Raw genomic sequence first — 27,265 nt, forward strand, 5'->3', positions numbered from 1 at the left:
GACAGGGCTACTCCGAGGTCCGTCTTCTGAACCGCTCTGGGTCTTGCTGAAGGTTTCCTTATGGGAGTGTGTGGGTGGGCCCTGTCCATGAGCTTTGCAGTTGTTGGGTGAGGATATGAATCTGGCTTCAGCTCCCCCCCATGTCTTCCAGCCTGCTCAATTTATTTTATTTTATTTTATTTTTTATTTAACATATTTTATACCGCTCAAAACTTGCATCTCTGGGTGGTTTACAACAACATAACAGAAAAGTTAAAACTTTAGTTAAAACAAATAATGACAACAGAGAAATTAAAACACTGATCTTAAAAATGACAGCAAAAAATTAAAACATTACAATAATTAAAAACCTTAAAACAAGATTTTAAAACAACGTTAAAACTATTAAAATTGTATTTAATTAAAAGCCTTTAGACATGTGTCTTTAAAGATTTATTTAAAATTGTCAGAGATGGGGAGGCTCTTATTTCAGCAGGGAGTGCATTCCAAAAATTCGAGGCAAAGGTGGAGAAGGCCCATCCCCAAGTAGCAACCAAGCAAGCTGGTGGCAACTGCAGATGGACCTCTCCTGTTGATCTCAGTGGGTGATGGGGTTCATGATGAAGAAGTTGTTCTCTTAAATTAATGGTTTCCCCTCCTTCCCCCATCTGTCTATCTGGTCCTCCAACCCTCCGTTGATAAGCCCAGCTGTCTCCACCTCTGCTGGTTGACCAAGTTCACACTGACTCATTATGATCCTGAGTTTAAATATGCCTCCCTTCCTAGATATATCAACCCCAGGAAAATGCAAATGTGGCTGCGCAATTGACTCCCAAAGCTGCACGTGCCATAGTAGGAAAGGGAGTCATCAGATCTGCAGTGCAGACACATTGGGAAGAAAAGGCAAAGTGTGGGGCATTTTGAAATGGTTGTTATAAAGTGATGCCATCATTTCAATGAGGCCTTCCAGCATTTCCTCAAGCCGGTACTACAAGGAATATCCCAGCAGATTTAGTCTGGATGCACACAGAGGCAGACTTAGCCACAGACCTTGGGGATTTGGTCCATGGCCTCCTGTCTCTCGGGGACCTCCAAGTGTTCTGGGGGGCCTCCCCAGAGCCCCACCACTGCTCTGTGACTGCTGCTGCCCCGCCACACAAGTTAAAAAAAATTTTTAAACACTTTTTTTCAACTGCCACTGGGCAGCGGGGATGGTAGCGGAAATGGGGGCAGCCAGCAGGGTGCGGGCAGAGGGGTGCAGGCACTCGAGGGGAGAGACCAAGACAAGGGAGGTGGAGGTATCAGTGAGAGCTCCTTCCCTGAGCCTGCCTGCCACCCACATGAGAGGTTAGTTCGTTTGGGGCCCATTTAGGGGCTCTTTGCACAAGCATGCGTGCGCGCAGAGGCCCAAAATGGTCCAAAAATGGCCTGATCTCTCATTTGGGTGGCAGGCTGGCTCAGGGAAGGAGCTCTTACCACCACCGCCTCCCCCACCTTGGTCTCCCCTCAAGTGCTCGCTCTGCACACCCCACCAGCTGTTCCCGTCTCCAGTTGAAAAAATGTAAGGGGAGGAAAGCTTTAACTTGCCCCCCCTCCAAGCCCTCATTTTTGGGGGGGAACTCCGAAGACCTTCAGGTCAGGGCTCCAAAATTACCTAGGTGTGCCCCTGGATGCGCATTTGGATGGGCATTATTATTATTTTATTATTATTTTATTCGATTTCTATACCACCCTTCCAAAAATGATTCAGGACAGTTTACACAGAGAAATAGCAAACAAATAAGATGGATCCCTGTCCCCAAAGGGCTCACAATCTAAAAAGAAACATAAGATAGACACCAGCAACAGTCTTTGGAGGTACTGTGCTGGGGGTGGATAGGGCCAGTTACTCTCCCCCTGCTAAATAAAGAGAATCACCACGTTAAAAGGTGCCTCTTTGCCAAGTTCGCAGGGGTTCTGCTGGTTCTCATGGTTCTAACCTGGTTCTCTTGGGGACTCACTCAGGCCCCTATGAGACTGGGAAGATACAACTATTGAAACTTATCTGGAATGTTAACTTATTGCATGTGAAAAGATTAAGGAATAGGAGTTTTATTTCACTGAAGAAGGGAATGGCTATATAACAGGATGAACAAGTTCCTCGTGAGTTCAATTGTGATGGTTTCCCCCAAGGAATCTTGAGTACTACGGTCTGTGTGGCTGTAATTGCATCCCTACTCCATCTACATTTCCAAAGAAATATATATTAAAATCAAAATGAAGAGACACATTTATATTTTTCTTTTCCCCCTCCTTATTAGTTGTTCCCTGTTGTTGAGCTCAGGCCGCAGCAGAATGATGTAGCATTTAGGGACAAAAATGCAGCCCAGTAGCCCAGCACTGGAGGATAAGATGGAGAAGATCTCCACAGACACCATGTATTTCGCCTTGGAGCTCAAGTAGGTTGGAACAAAAGACAACCAAACACTGCAAAAGACCAACATGCTGAAGGTGATGAATTTGGCTTCATTGAAACTGTCAGGTAACTTCCTGGCTTGGAAAGCCACAATGAAGCTGATGATGGCCAGGAAGCACATGTAACCCAAAACACAATAAAACATGGTCGCTGAGCCCTCATTACATTGCAATATGATTTCTCCCTTCAGAGAGTGCATGTCCATATCTGGGAATGGAGGTGAAGCAAGTAGCCAAAAGAAACAAATTCCGGCTTGGATAAAAGAGCAGGAAAAGACAATGACATTTGCCAATCTTTTCCCCATCCATTTCCTCATCCCAGATCCTGGTTTAGTAGCCACGAAGGCCAGAACCACAGTGATGGTCTTTGCCAACACAGAGGAAAGGGCCACCGAGAAGATGATACCAAAAGCAGTCTGTCGGAGAAGGCAGGTCAGCTTTCCAGGCTGTCCAATGAAGAGCAAGGAGCAGAGGAAGGAAAGGAGGAGGGAGAAGAGGAGGATGTAGGTGAGGCTGCGGTTGTTGGCTTTGACTATGGGAGTGTCCTGGTGCTTCATAAAGATTCCAAGTACCAAAGCTGTCATCAGAGAGAAAGAAATAGCTAATGTAGCTAAAATTATCCCTAAATGCATTGACTTTGGTCCCTACTGGGATACTGATCTTCTGGACATTTGACACAGGCATCCATGTCTGAAAAAAGGAAGAGCTGTATAACTATCATATTGATTTTGGGATGGAGTTCCACCTGCCAGCAGCATAAACATGTTCATACAAGCAAACCACTGCACTCCCAGCTATGCTCTTGTTGTCAAGGTCCTACCTGCATTCTGATACACAAAATATCCACAAGTATGGCTCATCACCAGTTGTGAATTTTAGGCTATCAATAAAAAATGTGACACAGGGTAAACAAAAAACAAAAAACACCCCAAAATGAATGGACATATAGTGGAGTGGTTTCTATCACATTCCCATGTTAAGTCAGTTCAGGTGGGGACACACACCCCAGAAATGAATGGAATCCCTGTGGTGGGGTGGTTTCTATCCCATTCCTATTTATTTATTTGTTGGTTGGTTGGTTGGTTGGTTCAATTTTTAGACTGCCCTTACAAAATAGCATAAAATATCATAAAATAGTTAAAATCAATCAATGACCGGGCATAAAAAAATTTAAAATACCATAAAGCAGCAAAAAAAACCACAATTCAAAACCTTATAAAAACCCGATACATTAAAGACCCTTTAAAACAATTTAAGAACACTGGAAGGCCAGACTGAACAGGTAGGACTTTAGGGCTCTCCTAAATTCCAATAAAGAATTCAAATTATGGATGTCTGCAGGGAGCGCATTCCACAGTCTAGGAGCAGCTACAGAGAAGGCCCGCCTCTGGGTTGCCACCAGACGAGCCGGTGGCAACTGGAGCCGGACCTCCTCAGATGATCTTAGCATGCGGTGGGGATCAGACCAAGGTAACCTGGACCTAAGCCATTCAGGGCTTTAAAGGTAATAACCAGCACTTTTGTATTTTGCTTGGAAACATATCGGCAGCCAGTGCAGCTGTTTCAAAACAGGCATAATATGGTCTCTCCGAGTTGCCCCGGAGACCAGCCCTGCTGCCGCATTTTGAACTGACTGAAGTTTCCGAACTACGTACAAAGGCAGCCTCACGTAGAGCGCATTACAGTAGTCAAGCCTGGAGGTTACCAGCTTGTGCACCACTGTTCTGAGGTCATCCTACTATAGGAATGGACGCAGCTGTCGAATCAGCCTAAGCTGATAAAAAGCACTCCTGGCCACAGCCTCCACCTGAGATACCAGAGTGAGGTCTGGATCCAGGAGTACCCCCAAGCTGTGTACCTGCTCCTTCCAGGGGAGTGTAACCCCATCCAGCACAGGGAGATCTAACTCATCCCTCAGATCTGAGCCCCTACAATGAGCATCTCCGTCCTGCTTGGATTCAGCTTCAATTTGTTATCTCTCATCCAGCCTCATCCAGTTATGTCAATTGGAGGGGGGGAAACACCAACAAAATGAATGGGCTCTCTATGGTGGAGTACTTTCGATCCCATCCCCATGTTACACCATTTGGGATGGGAGATAATGCACTTTTCAGACTTCTGAAAATGTTGCAAATCTATCCTTTAGTACAGATGCTGTTATTCCTAATCCTACTACAATTGTTATTACTGCAATATTGTTATTTAATGAGGCTGTTCTCCTGAGCAGCCAAGATGGCCTAAGGCAGCTAAGCTTGGGCTTATTTGTGTGTGTATGTATGTATGTATGTATGTATGTATGTATTTAACATATTTTTATACCACCCAAAATGCAAGTACTCTGGGTGGTTTACAAGACAATAAAAACAACCAATAAAAACATTAAAACATTTCAACAATTAAAACTTAAAAAGTTAAAACTATTAAAACACAATTAAAACAGTATCTAATTAAAAGCCTGTGTGAACAAATGTGTCCTGACTGCTCTTTTAAAAGTTGTAAGAGATGAGGAGATGAGTGTGTTCCAAAGCCTCGGGGCAGCAATGGAGAAGGCCTGTCTCTGAGTAGCCACCAGATAAACCGGTGGGAATTGCAGACGCACCTCTCCAGATGATCTCAATGGGCGGTGTGGTTCATAGCAAAGAAGACATTCCCTTAAATACCCAGGGCCCAAGCTGTTTAGGGCTTTATAGGTTATAACCAAAACCTTGTACTTTGCCTGGAAACCTATCGACAGCCAGTGTAGATCTTTTAAGATAGGAGTGATGTGGTCTCTTCGAGATGACCCAGAAACCAACCTGGCTGCCGCATTCTGAACTAACTGCAGTTTTCGGACTACATAGAAAGGCAGCCCCACATAGAGCACATTGCAGTAGTCAAGTCTGGAGGTGACCAGCAGATGTATTACTTCTCTGAGGTCATTTATCTCAAGAAATGGACACAGCTGGTGTATCAGCTGAAGCTGATAAAAGGCACCTCTGGCCACTGCCTCAACCTGGGACACCAGGGAGAGTTTTGTGTCCAGAAGCACCCACAGACTGCGTACCTGTTCCTTCTGGGGAAGTATGACCCCATCCAGAACTGGCAGCTGAAAATCATCTCCCGAGTTCTGACCCCGCACAATAAGTACCTCCGTCTTATCTGGATTCAGTCAGCTTGTTACCTCTCATCCAGCCCATCACTGCCTCCAGGCAGGCATTTAGGCTTGGCTGCCCATGAGAACTTGCGAGAGCCAACCCTACACAAACCTGCCTAGGGCTCACACCTCTCAAATGGGGTTAAGGGAGCAAGTGCGTTTACTTGACCATGTCAGCACTGTTCAACTAACACACTGATGGGCACCCACCCATCGCTGGAAGGATCCTCACAATGCACTGCACATTTGCACAGTGCATTGTGGGATTTCCGGGCCACCCCACCTGCTCCGTCGTGAGAACAACCTCAATGTTTTTGAGAATACTCATAAGCCAGATGATGCACATACATTTTAAAAGAATGATAGCCCTTTGTTGCTTATATAATAAACAGTAATTATAATGCCAGAAAGGGATACATTGTTGTTCAAAGTCTTAAGTCTGAATTTATGAATGTTGTAGAATAAACAGCTTGTTAGCTCAGGTATACTCCTTTATAGCTATTATACTCTTTCTCATGCATATTGCTTTTAGAGACATTTTATAAAGATACAGGTAACTTGAACACTATCTACTACATTGTCTTTCATGGACTCCTGTTCCTTCATTCTCAAGTATTCACAAGATGTTTGGAGTTTTTTGAGTATGAGATTGATTAATTCATTGTTCTTCTTTCTCTGCAATATCTGATGCGAGGGGAGAGTTGGGAGACAGTTGGCAAGGGAGGGTAGTTGAATCTTGGATTGTTACTTATAATTTCTGGAAGTTCAAGAGATGTATACATGCTATTTTTATTTTTAAATAAACAAAAATGATTTAAAATAAATAAATAAAATAAACCGGGACCCACACTGCTTAGTAGCCAGGGCACAACAATGGGAATATCAATGGAAAGTTAATATTACATATACAGCAAATAATACCTAAAGGGAAAATGGGTACAAAATGTATCTACGCTGGTACATTACTCCCATGAAGATTGTAAAGATGGACAGTAATTACTCTGGAGTTTGTGGGAAATGTAAGACCCATGTGGGGCCACTCTATCAAGTGTCCCCACATGGGTCATTCGTAGGTCATTAACATGGGTCACTAACCCATCCAAAAATAAACTGGGACCCACCATGCTTAGCATTTGTGGTGCCCATCCAAAAATAAACCAGGACACACTCTGCTTAAAATTTGGGATGCCCATCCAAAAATAAACTGGGACACACCCTGCTTAGCATATGGGGTGCCCATCCAAAAATAAACCAGGGGCCCCTGTTTAGCATCTGGGCACCCATCCAAAAATAAACTGGGGTCCACCCTGCTTTGCATCTGGGGTGCCCATCCAAAATAACCCCAGACCCACCCTGCTTAGCATTTGGGGTGTTCATCCAAAAATAAACCCAGACCCACCCTGCTTTGCAGCCAGGGCACCCATCCAAAAATAAACTGGGGCCCACCCTGCTTTGCATTTGGAGTGCCCATCTAAAAATAAACCAGGACCACCCTGCTTAGCAGCCAGGGCATCCATCCAAAAATAAACTGGGACCTACCTGGCTTAGCATTTCTGGAACCATCCAAAAATAAACCAGGGCCCACCCTGCTTAGAATCTGGGGGCCCATCCAAATATAAACTAGGCCTTACCCTGCTTAGCAGCCAGTTTCTTCTGGGAAACTGACTACCCATCTAGTTTCAGCAACTACTGGAAAAACAAAACTCAAATTCTTACTCAAGAATGGTCTGAGGAACCTTCACGGTACCTATACTTATAAATTAGTTCTAGAGTACAGAAAGAAATACAATGACAAGGTAGTAAACTTAGAGATTTAACAGAATTTGAAGTGCTAATAACTAAAAATGCAGATCATCTACTGGGATTGATTATTTGTTTGAGGACATCAAAGGAAATTAAGATTTGATGACAAAGCCACATGACAGGAGAGAAGAGTGATTGCCAAGCTGACAAAACTGTCCTTGTGAAGCAACAGGTGCAGCACAGATACATTCCTGGGTCGGACAAGTGGTTGATAAGCAGCTATTGGGTTTCTGAAACTTTGTCTCTTTTGGCAAGAAATGACAAGCAAACCAAAGAAGTATGGTTTGAAAATATGGTGGTGCTGTGATGGGGAAACATCCTACCCACTGATAAGAGATGTTTTCCTTGGGAAGCAGGCTGGAGAACTACAACAAAGACAAGTAGGCCTGCAAGTTGTGCAGCAAGGTGTACAACCATGGAACAACACTTGGGGCCACTTAAGGTGAAATAAAATCCTGCTGGGCATCCACTGTAACCAACAGGCTATTTGGGAGTAGGATGCTGTACTTATATGTTAAAAATCATGACTGGATGGATAAGGGTTAAATTTTTGAAGATTTTAACTAATGCCATAATTTAAACAGTCAGTGAGAATACCCCCAGGGGTGGCATCACTATTGAGCAGGCAGGGCCACCAGCCACAGAAGGACCGCACAAGCCTTCCTTGCATGTGATGTCACATGCAAAATGGGCATGGTGTGATCAGCGATCACCAGAGGGCTCACAAGTTCTCCAGAGCACATTCCCAGCCAGCAGTTTCTGGCAGGGTGTATTTATTTGCCTTTCTCTCCCTCTCTTGGGGGAGCAGAGAGGAAATAAATGCACCCAGCCAGCAAATGCTGGCAGGGAATGCACTCCAGAGGGCTCTAGCGGGCCCTCTGGCAATCAGGCCACGCCCATATATCTGTGATGTCACACAAACAGGGTGTCTCTGGTGTGTGAAGTGCACACATGGTGGTGGGGCCTCCAGGGATGGGATGGAAATCGGGCCTCCATTCCCTGGCTCCGCCACTGTATACCCTTTTTAATGCACTCAAAAACAACAATTACTCATTGCCTAACTAGTAGTGATGTGCACGGTTCGGAGAAGTCCGGACCGGCACCGAAGGGGGGCCTTGTTTTTAGGGCGGGGAGGGCTTGCTTAGCCCTCCCGCCTCCTTGCCCCCGCCAGCGCCCGTATTTTCTAGTATAGGGGCGCTGGAAACCAGCCCCCCCTCGCCGCCGCCACCACCGCGGCAAAAGAACTCCCCATGCCAGCCCTCCCTCCCTCCCAGCTAGCTGCCCGCCCGCCCGCTGCTCACCCGCTCACCGGATAGTAAACGAGAGGAGCTCCGGCACAGAGCTCCTCTCGTTTGGAAGGCCTCCGGCAGAATGGTGTTTTGCGCGCGCGCACATGCGCGCGCCACAAAGCACGCCGTTCGCCGGAGGCCCGGTCTACCCGCCGGGAAAGGGCCGGGTAGACCGGGCCTCCGATCGCTGGGTAGACCGGGCCTCCGATCGCCGGAGGCCCGGTCTACCCAGCGATCGGAGGCCCGGTCTACCCTGCCCTTTCCCGGCAGGTAGACCAGGCCTCCGATTGCTGGGTAGACCGGGCCTCCGGCGATCGGAGGCCCGGTCTACCCAGCGATCGGAGGCCCGGTCTACCCGCCGGGAAAGGGCCGGGTAGACCGGGCCTCCGGCGAACGGCGTGCTTTGCGGCGTGCGCATGCGCGCACGCGCAAAACACCATTCTGCCGGAGGCCTTCCAAACGAGAGGAGCTCTGTGACGGAGCTCCTCTCGTTTACTATCCGGTGAGCGGGTGAGCAGCGGGCGGGAGGGCGGGCGGGCAGCTAGCTGGGAGGGAGGGAGGGCTGGCATGGGGAGTTCTTTCGCGGCGGCCGCGGCGGCGGGGGGGGCGGCTGGTTTCCAGCGCCCCTATACTAGAAAATACGGGCGCTGGCGGGGGCAAGGAGGCGGGAGGGCTAAGCAAGCCCTCCCGCCCTTAAAGGCATACCCCCCACCCGGACCCAAACCAGGCAGGGCCGGACCGGTCCGGCAGTTCGGCCATTCTTTGGAATGGCCGCCGGACCGGTTCGGGCACACCACTACTAACTAGTTATTTTGTGGAGCAATGATGGTTTCAAAATCTTTAAGGATGTGATTCATTCAGCAAGAAGATCATGAATGACTTGCAGTTGTTTTCACTACCACCCCCCAGATCACACATTCTGTTAACCACCATTTACTTCTGTTCTGTAGAATGCAGTCTAATATAGAATATGAATGGAGAAAAACAACATGTTTATTGAACTTTAAAAGCATATCCAACAGGCACATCTTTTGGTCTATAGTGGCTAGTTAAAGTAAGATTTTTCTTCTTCTAAATTTCCCTTATGAAGAGTACAACTCAAATATTGTCATGCTGGGGTTTTGTTTTGTTTTTTAGAAGTTCAGTAATTTTGTTTCCCAGCAGTTTTATGGGACTCTTCGCCACTTTTTGTGAATTGCCGTGGCTGCAGCAATGTGTTAACATTTTCTCAGGCTATGCAAGATACATATCCTGGTAGATCACTTCTCCTACCCCTGTAGTTAGAGATCATCCCTTCTGGACATGTAGCACAATCATAACAGCAAAATTTCTCTCCTTCCTTCTTTTTCCTTCTGTAGCCAGGAGGACATTCATCATTACATATGGAAAGGGGCACAACCTGACCAGAAACATCAAGAAAAATTAACATGCAGGAAAACATCGCTCTTCAATAACTTGTAGACAGTTACTATGGAAGGTTGACATTTCAGAGCAATAAAATATTAGGGATGTGCAAACTGATTTGAATTTGAATCGATTCAACTCAAATCTGAGTGGTTTAGGTGATATGAACTCGAATCAAATCACTCCTTAAAAGGAACATTCAATTAGAATTTGAATTGAATTTTTGAAATTTGATTTGAATTTGATTTGAGAGCCGTATAGCACCGTTTTTGAACCATTCAGGCCACCTGATTGGTTTAAAAAGGCACCAAAACAGAGTTGAATTGATCCAAATTTTATTTGAAATCAAATCAAATTTTTGAACCAGATAAGAATTTAATTCAAATTTATTCAAATTCAAAATGATTTTTTGGAATTCAATTCAAATTCAAAATGAGTTGAAAAATTCATTTTGTGCACATCTCTATTAAATATGTCCCTGACATGGAATGGACAGCTTGTACATTTTGATCTTATGATAAGAACTCTTGACTCTTTTTTTTGGTTTGTTTCATCAGTTGAATTTAAATGTTTTAACTGGATGATCAATTGAATCATTCATATATTCATATGTACAAAACCCTCCATTCATACTCAGAAGGGAAGAGCTAAATAAAAATTTAAAAGGTTGCACATGATAAATGGCTTAAATGAATGGCTTAAACAAATAGACTCTGTGTGTCTACTGCTTTATTTCCCCTCCTTCCTAGAGCATCTTAATGTTTAGTGCTTGGTTATAAGACTTGAACTTCATTGTTTTCTGAACATTAATCATTGAAATAAGTGGGAAGTTTAGGCAGATGTAAGACAGGAATTCAGTTTGATTGTTTAACAGAATTCAAGAATATTGACCTATAGAGGTAGAAACTCAAGCTGCAAAGGAACCATCTGGAGAAAATCCTTCCATGTTTCTCTTTGGAGCGTGAAATTCTCTTTCGGGTTCACTTTGGGGAAATTTCAGTTCTAAACCTGGTTAGAACTGGTCATAAAATAAACACTGGGGAGAAGATACACAATGTGGCTGTTCACACAAGTTAGAGCACCTGGCAGTGGGGAAATCCCCAAATCCTCGTGCAGTACATTGTGGGATTTCTGGAGGCCAGTCTGTGTTTCCCTGACATCCAGATAGCCATGTGGTTCCAAGCAGCGCCTCATGTGAGCATGTGAACCATGCAACCAAAGCAACAAACAGGATCATCTGGGGAGGCAGCTAGGTGCAATCCTGGCCCGGCCGGCCCCCGCCCCCACCACAACCCTCCCTGCCCACTTACAGGGTCATGTTAACAAGCTTAGTGCATGTAGTTAGTGGGGTGTCTAGTATAAGGCTGACCAGTCCATGGTTGATTCTGCAGGTCTTTATGGGAGCTATATTACTTCGCTTTTGGTCTCTCCCCCTCTATGATATAATTATTCTATAAAATATATTTCACTTGCTGTTTCAGAAGTGTTCCGTTTTGGAAAACTATGTTAGTAAGTGAGGTGCAACCAGATAAAGCCAGAGAGAATTTGGTTCTGGGAAGGAACCTGATGCCAGCTCATTCACAAATACTCTTATGTAAATGAAAGCATCCTGTTTTTGTTGTTTTGTTGTTGTTTATGAGTGCTACTAGGAATATACATGTTCAAAGGTGCAATATGGAGTCCCAGAAGTGGTATGAATTCTAAAAACAAGTTTATCTTCCTTTTCTGGGGTCATTTTGATTGATTTCATTTTGAATGTGTGTGTTTTTCCATAATTAATGTCATTCATTTTAATATCAATTTTTTAAAGAAAAGAAAATATAGTTTGTGTTTATGGGGAACTCCACTGAGCAGCCACCACTTCCCAGTGACTATTTTGAATTACCCATATGCCCTGGTATGCAATATCATCACAGGGAGGCATGAGTTTAAAAAAAAATTACCACCGGCGTTGAAAAAAGCCACTCAGCACACTTTTCTTTATTTAAAAAAGCCAAAGAAATGAAAGCTTCATTAATATGCATTTGGTCCAGGCTACAATTTTTTAAAAAACAAATGAAAGCGTGTAAGAATGGGCTGCTTATGTATCAGTGTCATTTGTTCCGGAAGCAAATGTTAGCAGTCCCCTGATAAAAGAGCAAAGAGGCACCTTTTAAAATTGGTGATTCTCTTTATTTAGCAGGGGGAGAGCAACTGGCCCCATCCGTCCCCAGCACAGCATCCCTCCAGTGACTGTTACTAGTGTCTATCTTACATTTCATTTTTAGGTTGTGAGATCTTTGGGGACAGGGAGCCATTCTATCTATCTCTATATAAAACACGTTGGAAACTTTTGTTGGAAAATGGTATATAAATATTCATCATATTCATATTTGTATATGGCTAATTTTCATTTCCCCTGAAATATGAAACATGCCATTTGTTTTATGTGTAATTCACCTGTTTAAAGCTTCTGTGCAACACAATTCTAGCATCATCAATAGTTAACTCTTTCCCAGAAGGAGCCCATGGATCCAGCCTTCCAACTTTTACTCTAGCAAAAGAGTTGTTTGGAAATGTTATCCAGTTGGTAAGATCAAAACTGGCAACTAACTCCCCATTTTCATCAAAATGCACTGTGTCTCCAGCACTGGTGTTGAATGAGATCCTCTTTAGGAAAGGATGAAGCTGAGTTGAAAAAGAAAATGAAACAAGAAGGTGTTGGCCTCTTCACAAAGATACTGATAAGGACTTGTTTCCACATAGTTTTGTTCCTGTTTTGGGGACTGTATATGCAACTTTTTAACATTGTTAGAATTCTTTAAAATTAATAATTAGAATTCTATTATGTTATCCTAGCTCCAAAGGGGCTGAATGGCTAATAATAATAATAATAATAATAAGCGCCCTAGGTGCAATTCCAAAACATCTTGAAGAGCACCTCAACACCATAGGGGCCACAGAAATCACCATCAGCCAACTAAAAAACCCCAACTTTACTGGGGACAGCCTAAATTTTGCGGTGATACCTATAATAACAACAATATTGATAACAAAATTCTGGCATCCAAACGTCCTTAGGAAGGACTCGATGTCTGGATAAAACAAACCAGTCAATAACACCTGTCTGACTGTGTAAATAAATAAATAAATAAATAATAAGTAATATGGATGACAACTTTACCAAGAGGATTAACAAAGATGAGTTGGTAAAAACTCAACAGAGCCCAGCAGAGCTCTACTTTTAAACTGAAATTCACTTTCACCCTGGTGATCTGTCAATATACTTCATAACCTAGACCTATGCTTTGGGGGCAGGGGCATAACTATAATAGGGCAAGAAGAAACAGTTGTCTGGGGGCCCACTGCCTTGGGGGCCCCCCAGAGGCAAGTCACATGACTGACTCTCCCAGCTGCACACCCACCCGGGCTTCCTTCAGTCGTATTCATCCTCCGAAATTGATGTGAGTGTTAAGACCTGGAGCTACACAAACAGCATGTCTTTATCTAGTACCATTAAATGACTTGCATCATTCTATTGTGGCACATAGGTTATATATATAACCTATGTGCCACAATAGAACATCATCCTAAATTATTTTTAATTTTAAAAATAAATAATTTTATTTTTAAAATTTTAAAAATAAACACATATATAAATTTTATTATGCTTTTTGTTACCACTATTCAGTCTCATTTAAGATTTCTTTACTTCATGAGCTGAGCTTCAGTGGGGGGGGGGAGCATTTTAAAATCTTGTCTCTGGGCCCACTCCAACCTTGCTACGCCCCTGTTTGGGGGTCAAATTACCTGCCATGACTGCACTTTTAAAGGCTCCAGCAATGTTCTAGCTTTGGCTCTGGATTCATCCACAGCTTGTAATGCATGTACTACAGCATAGACAGCACTGTAGACATTGTAGCTGTGGCCAGTCATGTCCATTTCAAAGTATGTTTGGGGCAGACTCTCCAGCATCTCCTCTCCAGTACATGTCTTCTCGCTCTCCACACCAACACTGTTTGTTTGCATTAAGCAGTCAAAAGCTTGCTCCCAGAAGACCTCAATAAAACTATCTTCTTTGGACCAGGACGGCTTGATGGTCTGTAAAAATGTTTTAAACCCTAAAGGTTCATTTGAATGAACTGTGAAAGATAAGGCACCATGGAAAGGTTGTACATCCCAGTACCTTTGAAAGTCAACTGAAGTGAAATCCCAATGAGATGTAACAATCCAGACTTTACTCAGTGGTGGTAGTGAAAGTGTATCAAATGCAAGCAATAATACTCTCAGCGCCAGCAAGGAAGGTGGGTCTCCATAAACAAAGAAGACATTGGCTTTTCTCTCCACCAAATCTAGATATGTTTCCCACTGCATCATAGTCGAGTCTAGGATCTCAACCAGAAAAGTACGTTTTGTTGTTCTTACTGTGAAGGCATTACAGATGCCATTCTGGGAAAGCTTTGGAATTATTTTCTGCAAAAACTTGTCCCCACTGTCATCATCCACAGCAAACAGCCCAACCCATGTCCACTGGAAATGCAGAAATAATAGGACAACCCCTGTATACTCATAGTCTTCATCCGGAACCATCTGATACATGGATGGGAACAGCATTTTGTCAGTCTGTGTTGAAGAAAATCCTCCATAAGTAAACTGGAAAAATGCATAGATATTTTCAGTTGGACTGTGATGTGATAGCATTTTAGCTTATATATGGACTCTTGATGCCAACATACACACAGCTTACCTGTGGAAACTTGTAGATTTCCAAGATGGTAGCCATGTTGAAAGAAGTTTCAGAAAGAAGCCCCCCAATGACAGCTATCAGACTCCTCTGGGTGGCACAACTGTAGTTGGGAACAAACATAAGCTGCATAGACAGCAAACTCAGGGTGGCCTTGTAGGTTGTCCTGGCATTGTAGTAGTTGTTTAGGACATGGAACCCCAAGGTGATGTTTGGTAAAGTCTTAGGATTATCATTGACTTCTTTTATAGCAAATGCCAAGGTTAAGATATGCTGGTAGTTCTTTGGCATAGAACTACAAGAAAAGTAATACAAAAGTCACACCAACAAACCAAAACACCATACATCTATGTTTAAGATCGTGCTTCATGTAGCTCCAAAATAACCTAGACATATTGGCAAAATCAGTAGGCCTTGTGTAATTTCACTGTCATGATTCAGTGCTGATAATGAAGTACAGTCAGGTTTTCCCATATTCTCTTACTATACTGTCATACAATCAACTTTTGTTTTCTCACTGTGAATCTGTGTACCATCATGGTGAATGAACAGGCAATACAAATTGAAATTGTTGAGGAAGTGTTCATGGATCATTTATGTCAATTGACCTTAGGAACATATGAAGGTGCTGGAAGAATGGTAGCTTTCACAAGTTGATTAAGACTGAGAAAGAACTGCAAATATAAACCCACAGAAGCCTAATAAGATTAAATAAACTCCTCTGAAAGCAAAACCTTGAAATACCACATTAATGTATTGACAACAGGTATGACAGCTTCAAACATTACGCAATTTATAAAATATTATACAATTAAATGAAATTTTAAAGGGGGGACAGAGATGTGTTGGGGGGAAACCAAAAAGGAAACTAAAAATAAAGAAAAGGAAAAAATGTTGCCAGTGAAATAGCTCTATAAGAAATTAAGGAAGATAATATATAAAAATATGGCAAATAAAGGAAAGGTAAAATTTCCCTTCAAATGCTCATTTTCATGCAGAAGAATAGATACACAAAGAGTTCTTTGGTCTGTTCTCAGTAATACACAATACATATACAGGAAAAAGAAACAAAAATAATTCCTTACAAAGGTTCATCAATCAATTTTTGTATAGGTTCTTCCTTGAAAGATGGAATTTCATAGTGGAAATAGAAGACTTTAGAAGCAATTCCTCCAATGACAAGGTCACCTGGTTGATAAAACTTATGAGAAATAGGGAGAGGGTCACATATGGTACAAATAAGAGAATGTATCTTGCATGAAGTGTCAGGCAGCAGCCCCAGCAACAACAGCACTAATCCCAACATCAGGGTGACAGCACCGTTCCTCCAGATTTCTATACATCCAACTGTAGAATTGTCATCTTGCATCAGTGTTCTTACAACCTTTCTCGATTAACAGATTGTTCTCTTGAGAAATTGTTCTTAAGCATGACCTCAACAGACCATCCATAAGGACATTGCAGTGAGGCACTTTCTGCCTGTGTTTTCCCAAAGATACACTAAAAAAAGTGTTGCATTCAATGGGATGTTTTACTGAGGCTTAGGCTATACAAAGCAGAAATATTAGATTGATCAGGATAGAGCATATTAGACAAAATATTGGATTTATTAATGTCTTTAAAAATGGGTAAGAATTAGCAGGTGCAAACATACTTCTGAATGTTAAAACTATCACACAGAGACTGACAGAGCCATGCTGATAATGAATGCCTAGATTTGCCCCTAAACAACGTGTGGAGTTTTTTATACTATCACACTGTGATTATTGATCATTTTCTAGTCCAGGAAGAAACAGAAGACCTATAATTTCAACAATTATAGAGAACACAATCACATCTGCATCATGCTGGTGTTCAGGCCCTGCCACCACTCCCTGCACATGTTCAGCCTCACCTGTAAAAATGTTTAGACATTTAAAATCTCAGTAAATACAGTTGAGGAACTGACTATCCAAGGTATGACCATGTCCCCAGCCTTGGAAGACACCCACTTGCTCTGAACGCTGGTCAGTGGGCATGAGAGGAGACGTCCCACAACCGCTGCCAAGTCTGACCAGACTTGGCAATGCACTGCCCAGAACTGGACGCGATCCATCTCCAAGTTATCCTCCACTGACTCCTGCAGGTACTGAAGAACACTCTGCTTGACACGGTTGCCGGGCCTGGTTGGCCGAGTCGCCCACACCTCTGGCAAGGTGCCAAATCAGCCCTGCTTGAGCCACACTGGGGAACGAGTGGGTGGAACTGCCGGCTGCATTGTTGCCACTGCCTGGGATGCCGTACTGCTGGGCTAGTAAGAGCTGAGGGAGAGGATTGACCTGCTTTGCTGCTGGGTGTGGAATGTGCACTCAAAGGAGGTGCTCCATCACCCTCTTCCTGGTCTCTGATCCTCCTCTCCTCCTACTCTATAACTCACTCAACCAGGAAGTCCCTCCACCTAGGCAAGTTGTCTGCATGGACAGCATTGCCCTTCATCGTTGGGTCACAAACACAAGCCACAACATGCTCCTCTTGGTCACCCAAGGACTTGATGAGCCTCTTGACTACCTCAGTCCTCAGCCGGCCTGCCAGGGCTATACCGTCCCTATTTGTAAGCAAGGTCTGGAGCTCACCCATGAGTTTCTTGAGGAGAAGCACAGTGGGCAAGCCCTGGCTCAGAGGTGTGGCCATGGAACACAAGCTCTTTGTGGCAAACAGGAAGGGATTGAGTGCTGAGACCATCTCGGACATGAGCTTCCACTCCATGTTGAAGAGTTCACACATGCCCAAGCCATAATTCCTCACCAGGTCATCAAGGGCTACCTCTTGTTCCAGCAGGCACTGGAACAAGAGAAGGGTGGAGTTCCATCAGTTCTCCATATCCCCAGGGATAAGATGTCAAGGGAGGTCATGTTTATGCTGCTGTTCATGGAGCATGTGCCTGGCCTTCTCGCTCTGATGGAAATGGGCTGCAATCTTAAGGAACCTTTCCACAAGTGCAGCCATGGTGGTGGCAGTGCCAGTTGGCATGTCACCCTGTTCTCTGGACGCTTTGTCCTCTTGAGGCCAATGGCGTCCGACATAGCAAGATATGGTGTGTGGGCCATACATCGTATGGACACACACTCCATCCACTCTACCACCTTAGTTATATTGGAGCCATTGTCCTTGACAATGAAGCCTTGCCTGAGGTTTGACAACCCAGCTAGCCATTCTTCAGGCTGACGGCCAATGGCGGCCACCACTTTCCCCAACATGTGCACTGCAGCACTGTCTCCACATACAGAATGACCCAACTGTGCTGCACTGCACAGGAGGGGCTGGATATGGCAGCAGCATAACCAGAGGTCCACTCCCTCTTTGGCCCCCACCAGTGAGCAGTGAGGGACAGGAAACCAGCATGCATTCCACTGTCACTGTTTCCAAATCAGTCATGAAATGCACGCTGGTGCCAGGCCCTGCTGCCTGCAAGATGTCCGACACGAGCTCCCTGCATCATCTGTACAGGGAGGGGGCCACTGTCTGACCGAAGGTGGTCCTTGAGGGGATTTTGTAGTCCGGAATGAGTGCCTGGAGTAGCTGGTGGAAGCTGGCATTCTCAACCATTTGGAATGGCTGGTCATCCATCTCCATCATCTCACCTATAAGCCGGGTCACGAAATGTGGGTCAGTCTGACCATGACGCTTGCTGCCCAATGCCTTTGCCCAATGCCTGACAGGCAGTGTCCCCTGCTTCAATGAAGCAGCTGGTACAGACACCTTGTGTGCTACCTGAAGGCACAGTACTGGGTGCACTAGCTCAGTCAGCAGCGGAAAGCATATCAGGTTGACAGCACTGGATGTGTTGCCACATTGAAGTCATCCTCACATCCTTCCCACTGCTGACTTTATACCACTTGGTATAAAGTATGGTATGATTGGTGGTATGATGGTGACTCTACTTGGGCTGCTGGCTAGCTGCTGCCACCACATATCCCACCAACCTCCATCCAGGAATGGCCAGGCTGTGGAGGCTCCTCCTCCACAATAGACCCTTCCTCAGAGTTCAGAGTCTAGAGGACCCAGAAGCAGCCTCAATGACATGGAAATCAGGGGCCTCATTGAGTGCCTAGATGAGTTTTGGGAGGTCACAAGAGAGAGGGACGGTCTGGCTGAGCTAGCAGCCACTGAGCCCTCTTCCTCCACTACCACCACAGAAACATCAGTTTCCCTGGCAGGGGAAATGCCAGCCCCCTGGAAGCCACTGCTGAAAAATAAAAAAAAATGAATTACCAATCCCATCCCCACCCCCCAAAAAGGCCAGTGGCCCAGCAACAGGCAGGACAGAGAGAGCACAACTTGCTGCCACTTTGCAACAGCAAACTCTGGTATCACTCTTGAGCAAAGACCTGCTGGCTAGGCAAAGCTTGCTGATTTGCCATGTCCACAGACCCCTTTTTATAGCAGCTGGCTCCTATAGACCTGCACGAGGAGTTCTTTCAAGATAACAATTTCCGTCATGGATCTCCAAAGTGTCTGTCACTCTTATCATAAAACTACCTTCTCATGACAAAGCTGTTAGACCAGTTCAGAGCAGCATCCTCTGCATACTGTCTTCTTGTTGTCAGGAAGCAATTTGCTCCTTTTGTTCTCCCAAACATCTGCATTTCTTCCATTGTTGGTCTGTCTTTGCCTAAGAGGCAGGCTCCTGGTGCCTTTTGCTCCAAAGAGTGTTGAAAGGTCAAAAGGGGTTCTTTAAGAAGGAAGAAGCTAAGCTATATTTGTGAGACAGCAATTAAATTACTTCTTGTGTACATCTACTTAGTGTGTAATTCTTAAAAAAGAATGTTTAAAGTAACAGCCAAGGGGTACATGTTTGAGGACAGTTAATGTCAGAGGAAGTAAGGGATTAGCTTCCAGCTTGTCTCCTAGGAGTTAATCGTTTCACTCAGAGTTGAGTGAGGCTCAACAATGAGAGAATTGATGGCAAAGACACACAGGCTTCAGCCTGACCCACTGGGCTATGAGTTCTAGTCCAGTATGAGTGGCCTAGCCCCTAACAGTTTACACATCACTACTTCTGTCCAACTCTGCACAGAGTCTACCCTCGCCCCCTCTGCAAGCCCTGCCTCTGGCAATCAGCAGAGACAAGCTGCAAGCTGCATCCCTTATTTCCTCTGACAGAATGCTTATCATGTTGATGGCACCTATATTGTTCTGGCTTAGTCAGATGCATTGATTAATTATCCTCAAATATGTACCCCTTGGCTGTTATTGTTCTTGTCCCATAGCAGAATGCCTGGAATTAAGCCACCTTGTTATTTTTTTCTATCGAGTGTGAATGTGTAATAGAAATTGATTTTGGGAAGATAACTAATGATTTTGCAATGAAAAAAGGCCAGAAAAAATAAAGCATTAAAGTGCACAAGGTGGCAATAAGGTTTTGCAGGAGATGCTACTTTCCATCTGCCCTGAATTCATTCTGCTGATGCCCACGTACCCTGCATTAATTCTGCTATTAAGCACTTGGGGCGTGAAGAGAAGGGACCATTCCTCTCTTCGAGGTGGTTGGGAAGAAGGGGTGCCATAAGCCCCTTCCTTCCTAAGCAGAGAGGGCGGTTTGCCTTCCCTGAGGGGGAGTAAAAGAGCGCCATCACAAGAGAAGAATGGCATTATTTTCCAATGTCAGGAAATCTGATGGCCACTTTTTTTCAATGAAGGTCCGAGAAATGGCCACTGGGATCTCCCCTTCCTGTGGCTGCAGGGAGAAAACGGCCCTCTGCACCTCCCACTCATTATTTTCCAATGTCAGGAAATCTGATGGCCACTTTTTTTCAATGAAGGCCCGAGAAATGGCAACTGGGATCTCCCCTTCCTGTGGTTGCAGGGAGAAAACGGCCCTCTACACCTCCCGTCTCATGCCCCATGGCTGTACTTGTGTGGGACTCCTTGGTTACGGACATCTTGCATGGGCCACTGCGCAAGTGCAGTCATGTGAAGTGTTAAAATGACCATTAAAAGGAAATGCCAAGGGCCAGCAAACCCTGCCAAAAATGCACTCTCGCACTTGACACACTTCCTTGCACATCGTGGCCAATGGCTGCAGGCCAGAGGACATGCTGATGCCTTGTGATGGTGCTGTGAGTGCCACAGAGCTTTATGGGATGCAGCATCTGTGGACCAGGAAGAGGGAGGGACACCCTCCAATGAAACCGGAGATTGCCAAACTGTGGCTGGACTTATGTCTGTGATGCAATTCACGGTTTCAAAAATTAACCATGGGTTTGTCTAACTCCAGTTTCAAGTTACATCCAAATTCAGCCAAGTGAGTTATCTGCTGGCTAGGACAGTTTTCTATTATCTGCTCCAGCCCATATGATTTTTTTACTGTTTTGTAACTTTCTGTTCTCCCTGTTCCCTTTACCCTGCAGTACAGTCTTGTACAGTATTGTTTACAGCGGTTTATAACAGCGAAACATTCCAAAGAAAATCTTCGGTATATGTGATTTGCCAAATTACTAACTCTGCTAACACTTTTTGCTGCACAGAAACTTTCAGCATGAGAGAGGCTGGGAAGGATTATGGGAAGAAAAAAAAGGGAGGGCGGCAACATTTATATGACTTAGCCCACCATGATGTGTGGGATGAGAAGAAAGGTGGTGCTTAAGCACCACCAAAATGAATGAGACAAGCTACTTATATCATGAATGTGCATGTCCTTGTCTCCTCCCACCACAATGATGTGCTGTTACTTACTCATAGGGGTGGCTGTGGTTCATCTCACCTTCGCATCCACATGTTCTACCAATTTTCCTTGTTTGTAGAGCATGTAGAGGAGTGGTTGAGATGAACTGTGACCAAAGTAATTAAATAATGGTGTCCCAGTACACCAGGAGCGAGAACTACTCCAGAGTGGAGACAAGAGGGCAAGCACCCCCAACCCCGAAAAGTAGTTTTCCTCTCATCTGCCCCCCATTTCTCTTTCAGAAATCTAATATGTAGGGCACAGCTCACCCATGCATAAATGCACTATGCCCCTTCTGTGCCCCCTCTCAATTTTCTGTGGTGCTACCACTTAACAGGAGAGGGAGAGGGCATGCACACTCATGGTATGTACACAAGCTCGTCATTTGTTTGAAGTATTGTCTGAACCAGCCCATGAAATAGCTGAAGAACAATTTATGGTTTAGTGGTTAACAAGTTGTGGGGTACTCCTATACATTGTATAGAATCCATGTACCTCTTCTATTGTACTATAGTAAGTACACAAAGGGTTTATATGAGTTCTGGCAAAGATGTTTCCTTAATTACATTTTTGCTTCATACTGTTTCACATAGAGTATAATACCACAGGGAGGTAATTGTGAACCTTATCATTATCTCAGATCACCATTATATGGCCACATAGATATTCAAAGACCAAGAGCATTAGATTTGAAAACTTGTATATCCCTGTCATTAAGAGAAGATAAGAAGCTTCAGCAGGCAGGAAATTGTTAGGTTCCCTTTAGGAGCTATGGAAGACTATTGTAATCCAGCTGACACTATAGGATACTGAGTTTAAAAGGAAATAGGGAATTTGGTACTGAGAAAGAAAAAACAGGAGGGCCCCCCCCCCAAAAAAGGACAACTTAATTTCTGTAGGACTACTCTAGGGTAATTTAGCCTAGATGTCAGGCAGTTATTACACTTTTAGCCTCTCCACACTCTCCCCCCTCTAAAGAGCAAAGGCAGGTGTTGACAATATCTAACAAACATCTTCCCTCCAATTAACTGGTCTGCTTTATGCCTCACCACACAGAATACAATGCCTCAGGGACATGGTGGTGAACTCTTTCATTATCGCAGAACACTGTGATTCATCATTCTTGTCCCCATAGCCCACATGGAATTGCAGAAGCCAAGAATGTTATCCCATAACCAAGTCCGGAATTGTGAAGATCCTTCCTGTCTTCATTAGCATGAGGAACAGTCAGCAGTAGGAATCTGTCAGACTGGTCTTTGAAGGTTTTCCCTTTATATTTAAAGCCTACCAGTTTAGACTGGTCAAGAGCCATAAGACAGGGTATTCTGTCTGAGACCAAAATTATTTAGTAGGGAATTGGTGGGCTCAATAAGGACAGAAAACACACCTTAGCCTTCAGGATGGTCCTAGCATTTCTGCTGCTGCTGCTGCTCCAGGTTCAATGCACAGCAAAGACTATCATATGCAAGATGACTGATCCCCTCCGGAACCTCCATGAATATTACCAGACAGGTGACCTCACCATTGGTGGCATCACATCCTACTTCGCATCTCCTGTTCAAGATGCAACCTTCAAGGAACATCCCAACAGACTTCTTGATAATATATCTCTGTAAGGATCTTCTTCTTTTTTCACCATCACAAAGCACTAGTTCAGTTCATAAACTTCTCAAGATAATACCCTGTTTTAAAAGAGACGTCTGAGTAAGTTTGCACAGAGTTGAAATCTACTTTTTTAATTGCTCTAAGAAGCTTAGAGCCCAATACTTTAAAAATACTTTGAATTGGGCCATAGTTCAGCAGTAGAGCATCTGCTTTGTATGCAGAAAGCCCCAGGTTGAATCCCTGGCATCTTCAGGTAAGTCTGAGAAATACTCCTGCTTGAAACCTTGAGGAGTTCTTGCCAGTAAATGTAGACAATCTTCTTCTTTAGTTGCTTCTTCTGTTGGAGGTTAACTGTCATTAAGGCTACTTGATCTTTTGACACTGCATCTCTAAATAGTGATGCAATGCTTCTACCATACCAGTCTTTAAGATTTTTTAACCATGATGTTTTCCTTCCTTCCCTCCTCTTGCCCTCAATCTTTGCTTGCAATATTAATGGCAGAAGACGATATCTCTGATGTCTCATGCATGCCCCAAATAATCCAGTTTTCTTTCTTATATTGTTCTTAAAATTTCCATGATTTTATTCATTCTTCGGAGAACTTCTAAACTGGTGACTCTGTCTACCCAGGATATTTTCAACATCCTTCTATACATCCATGTTTCAAAAGCCTCAAGCCTCTTACACATATCTTTGGTGAGCATCCAACTTTCCATTCCATAAGACAAGATTGGGATGACATAGCACATGGTCATTCTGATCCTTAAATTCAAATTAAGTCCATGGTTACATAATAGTGTTTTCATTTTAATAAAAGCACCCCTTGCTTGCTCTGTTCTTGGTTTTCTTTCTTGTATATTATCCCATTTATTGTTTAACATGCAACCTAAATACTTATATGAGGTTATTATATCAAATACATTATTTCCCACTATAATGTTTGGCACATCAGGCTGCCCCTTTGTAATATCATTCTCAGATATTAATAGTGTCATCGGCATAGCTAAGATTATTTATTTGTTCACCCCCAACAGCAATTCCTTCCTCTACCTCATATAAAGCTTCATTAATTATTGCTTCAGAATAGATATTAAACCAATGAGGTGAATGTATGCATCCTTGCCAAACACCTCGCTTGATATTTATAAATTCTATGAATTGATCTTCAACTCTAACTGCTGCTTTTTGGTCCCAGTAGAGAATGCCAATAATACAAATGTCCTTGTCATCTAGTCCAATTCTTTTTAAGATTGCAATTACTTTAATATGCTGTACCATATCAAAGGCTTTATTATACTCAAGAAAACACAGAAAAAACATTTCTATTATCATCTCTACATCACTGAATGAAAACTTGGAAACCAAAAAGTGCCTCTCTCATTCCTAAGTTGTTCCTAAATCCAAACGAGTTTTCACTTAAAATATTCTCACACTTGTGATAAGTCCTTGAATATATTATTCTCAAAAATATTTTAAGGATGTGGCTCATGAGACCGATAGTTCTGTATTCATTGTAGGTCTTTGCATTGCTTTTCTTTGGGATTGTGACAAATGTAGACTTTAACCAATCATCAGGGATAATTCCAGACTCATAAATTGAATTAAATAAATCACTTTAAATGTCTATACCATGTTCATCTAATAATTTCAGTATTTCAGCAGGTATCTTAACCGGACCAACTGCTTTATGTTTTTTCACTAAATTTATAGCCTGTTTTATTTCATCTTTCTGAATTTTAGGGCCAGAATTAGTTCTTCCAATATCAAGGTTATCCATTCTTTCATCTTCAAATAGTTGTTCAACATATTTTTCCCATGTGTTACATTTTTGCTCTATGTCTATTATAACACACTTTTCATCATCTATTTAAAATTTGCACCTTTCTTTTCATATAAACCTAAAGTTTCTTTTATTTTCTTGTGGAGGTTGAAATTATCATGTTTTTGTTGTAGTTCCTCTATCTCAATACACTTTGCTGAAAACCACTCTTCTTTGCTTTTGTATAAGTTTATGTAACTTTTTATATTTATTTCCATTCTGTGTCTTCCACTTCCTATGCTCTTCCACTAATTGTAAAATGTCTCCAGTCATACATTTTTGCTTTTACTTTGCTTTCTCATCTTTTAGATTACTTTGGCATATCCCGATCATCTTTTCTTTCAGATGCTTCCATTTCTCATTAACATTTCCAGTTGATATTACTGTACTAATTCTCCGATAGTCCTTGCTTTACTTTGTGTCTCGTTTCTTCATTATTTAGTTTTGTCATATCCCACCTCTCCACAACTTTACGTTTCTGCATTCACTTTACTTTCACCCTGAATTTTCCTATCAATGGATTATGATCCGAATTAACATCTGCTCCTGAGTAAGCTTTTAATGAGGTTATAGAGTTCCTAAATATCTTGTTTACTAATACATAATCTATTTGATTTCTAATTATTCTTCCTTTATTATCTTGTGGGGATTTCCAGGTATAAATTCTTCTTGATGGTAACTTTTAAAAGGTGTTTAAAAGTTTTCTTCTTTGCAGAATTGTAACAATAAATCTCCTTGTTTGTTCCTCTCATCTTGTCCAAAAAATCACCCACTATATCTTCCTTTTCCAATTTTAGAATCAAAGTCTCCCAATATAATATTAATCTCATGGGAAGGGGGGGTGTTAAATAGTTTGAGTGCACCTTTTAGTTGTTCATAGAACTGAGTAATATCTTCATCTCTCCCATTGTCTGGATTAGTTGCAGGATTATATACTGCAGTGTGTGTGTGTGTGTGTGTGTGTGTGTGGAGAGAGAGAGAGAGAGATCCACAGTCTAGGCTCACTGTCGGCCTTTAAGAGAGACTTAAAAACTAACTTTTTTGGTCTGGCCTTCCAAGGTTTGTTAAAAAAAAATTAATGTATTTTAATTAGTTTTAAATGGTTTTTAATTGTTTTTGAATTGTTTTTATATTGTTTTTAGCACTGTGTTTTAAATGGTGTGTGTTTTTATGTCTTTTAAATTTGTTGTACACCGCCCAGAGCCTTTAGGTGGGTCGGTTTATAACTAAAATAAATAAATAAATAAATAAATAAATAAATAAATAAATAAATAAATAAAATGTTTGTATGATATTAGTTGTAATAGGTTTTGGTTTTTAATTACAGAAGCATTATTTTATCCAAAATAGGCACAAAATTAACAGCAGCATTTTTTGCCTCCACAACCCAAGAACACACGAGTCACATAAGTGTGGTGAAATAAATGGCCACAATTTATTTATATATTCAAAACATGATGTTAAATAAAGAACAGGGGTTGCCTCTCCACTCTTACGGTGCAGCAGCTAAAGGCCTGCACACTCAGGGCATGCCTGCCTACAGCATAAAAGCTCCAGACAGCCCCAATGCTCTAAAGCAGGAGCTGCCCATACTAGCTGAACTAAGGTCAGGCCTCTGCCATAGCAGCACCCCCTGGCAGCCACCTAGCATGTCCAGGGAGCTTAGCCTGACAGAGTAGATCGGTCTCTGCTAGAGCTCCCTGAGCCGCGCAGCATCTAGAGAGCTGACCTGTGCAATCTATAGCCAAACACAGAGGCGTAACTAGGGAAAACGGCGCCCGGGGCAAGCACTGAAATGGCGCCCCCCCTGCCGCGCCCCCCCGCCCCCCCAACATACATCTGACTGACACACAAACTAAATACTGGACTAGGACTGGGGAGACCCGAGTTCAAATCCCCATTCAGCCATGAAACTAGCTGGGTGACTCTGGGCCAGTCACTTCTCTCCCAGGCTAACCTACTTCACAGGGTTGTTGTGAGGAGAAACCTACGTATGTAGGACACCGCTCTGGGCTCCTTGGAGGAAGAGTGGGATATAAAATGTAAAAAATAAAATAAAAATGTAAAAAAATAACTCGATATAAGGCAGTTTCCTATGTTCCTATGTTGTTTGCAGCTTTGACTTCCTCCCCGTTGACTGTAATGAGATTCCTCTAGAGTAAAAGGACAACCAAAGCCAACGGGTTTTTGCAACAAGAAAACTGGTGGGAAGTGAATCCCTTCCACTGAATTCTAGCTCAAAGTGCTGAAAAACCCAGAGGCCAGCTCTGTCATCTTTATAACAACCCTGCAAGGTAGACTTGTAAAATACGTTTTACAGATGGGAAACTGAGGCTGAGGCTGCCTAAGGAA

At 43.1% G+C, this 27,265-nt stretch overlaps 1 pseudogene; it reads right to left on the minus strand.

Annotated features, from left to right (window-relative positions):
* Positions 1-2,249: 2,249 nt before the first annotated feature.
* The window catches only part of LOC128331043 (vomeronasal type-2 receptor 26-like), a 37,056-nt pseudogene continuing 12,040 nt past the window's right edge, over positions 2,250-27,265 (minus strand).

This window comes from Hemicordylus capensis, chromosome 6 (assembly GCF_027244095.1).
Source record: "Hemicordylus capensis ecotype Gifberg chromosome 6, rHemCap1.1.pri, whole genome shotgun sequence".
In the NCBI taxonomy this organism is placed as follows: domain Eukaryota; kingdom Metazoa; phylum Chordata; class Lepidosauria; order Squamata; family Cordylidae; genus Hemicordylus; species Hemicordylus capensis.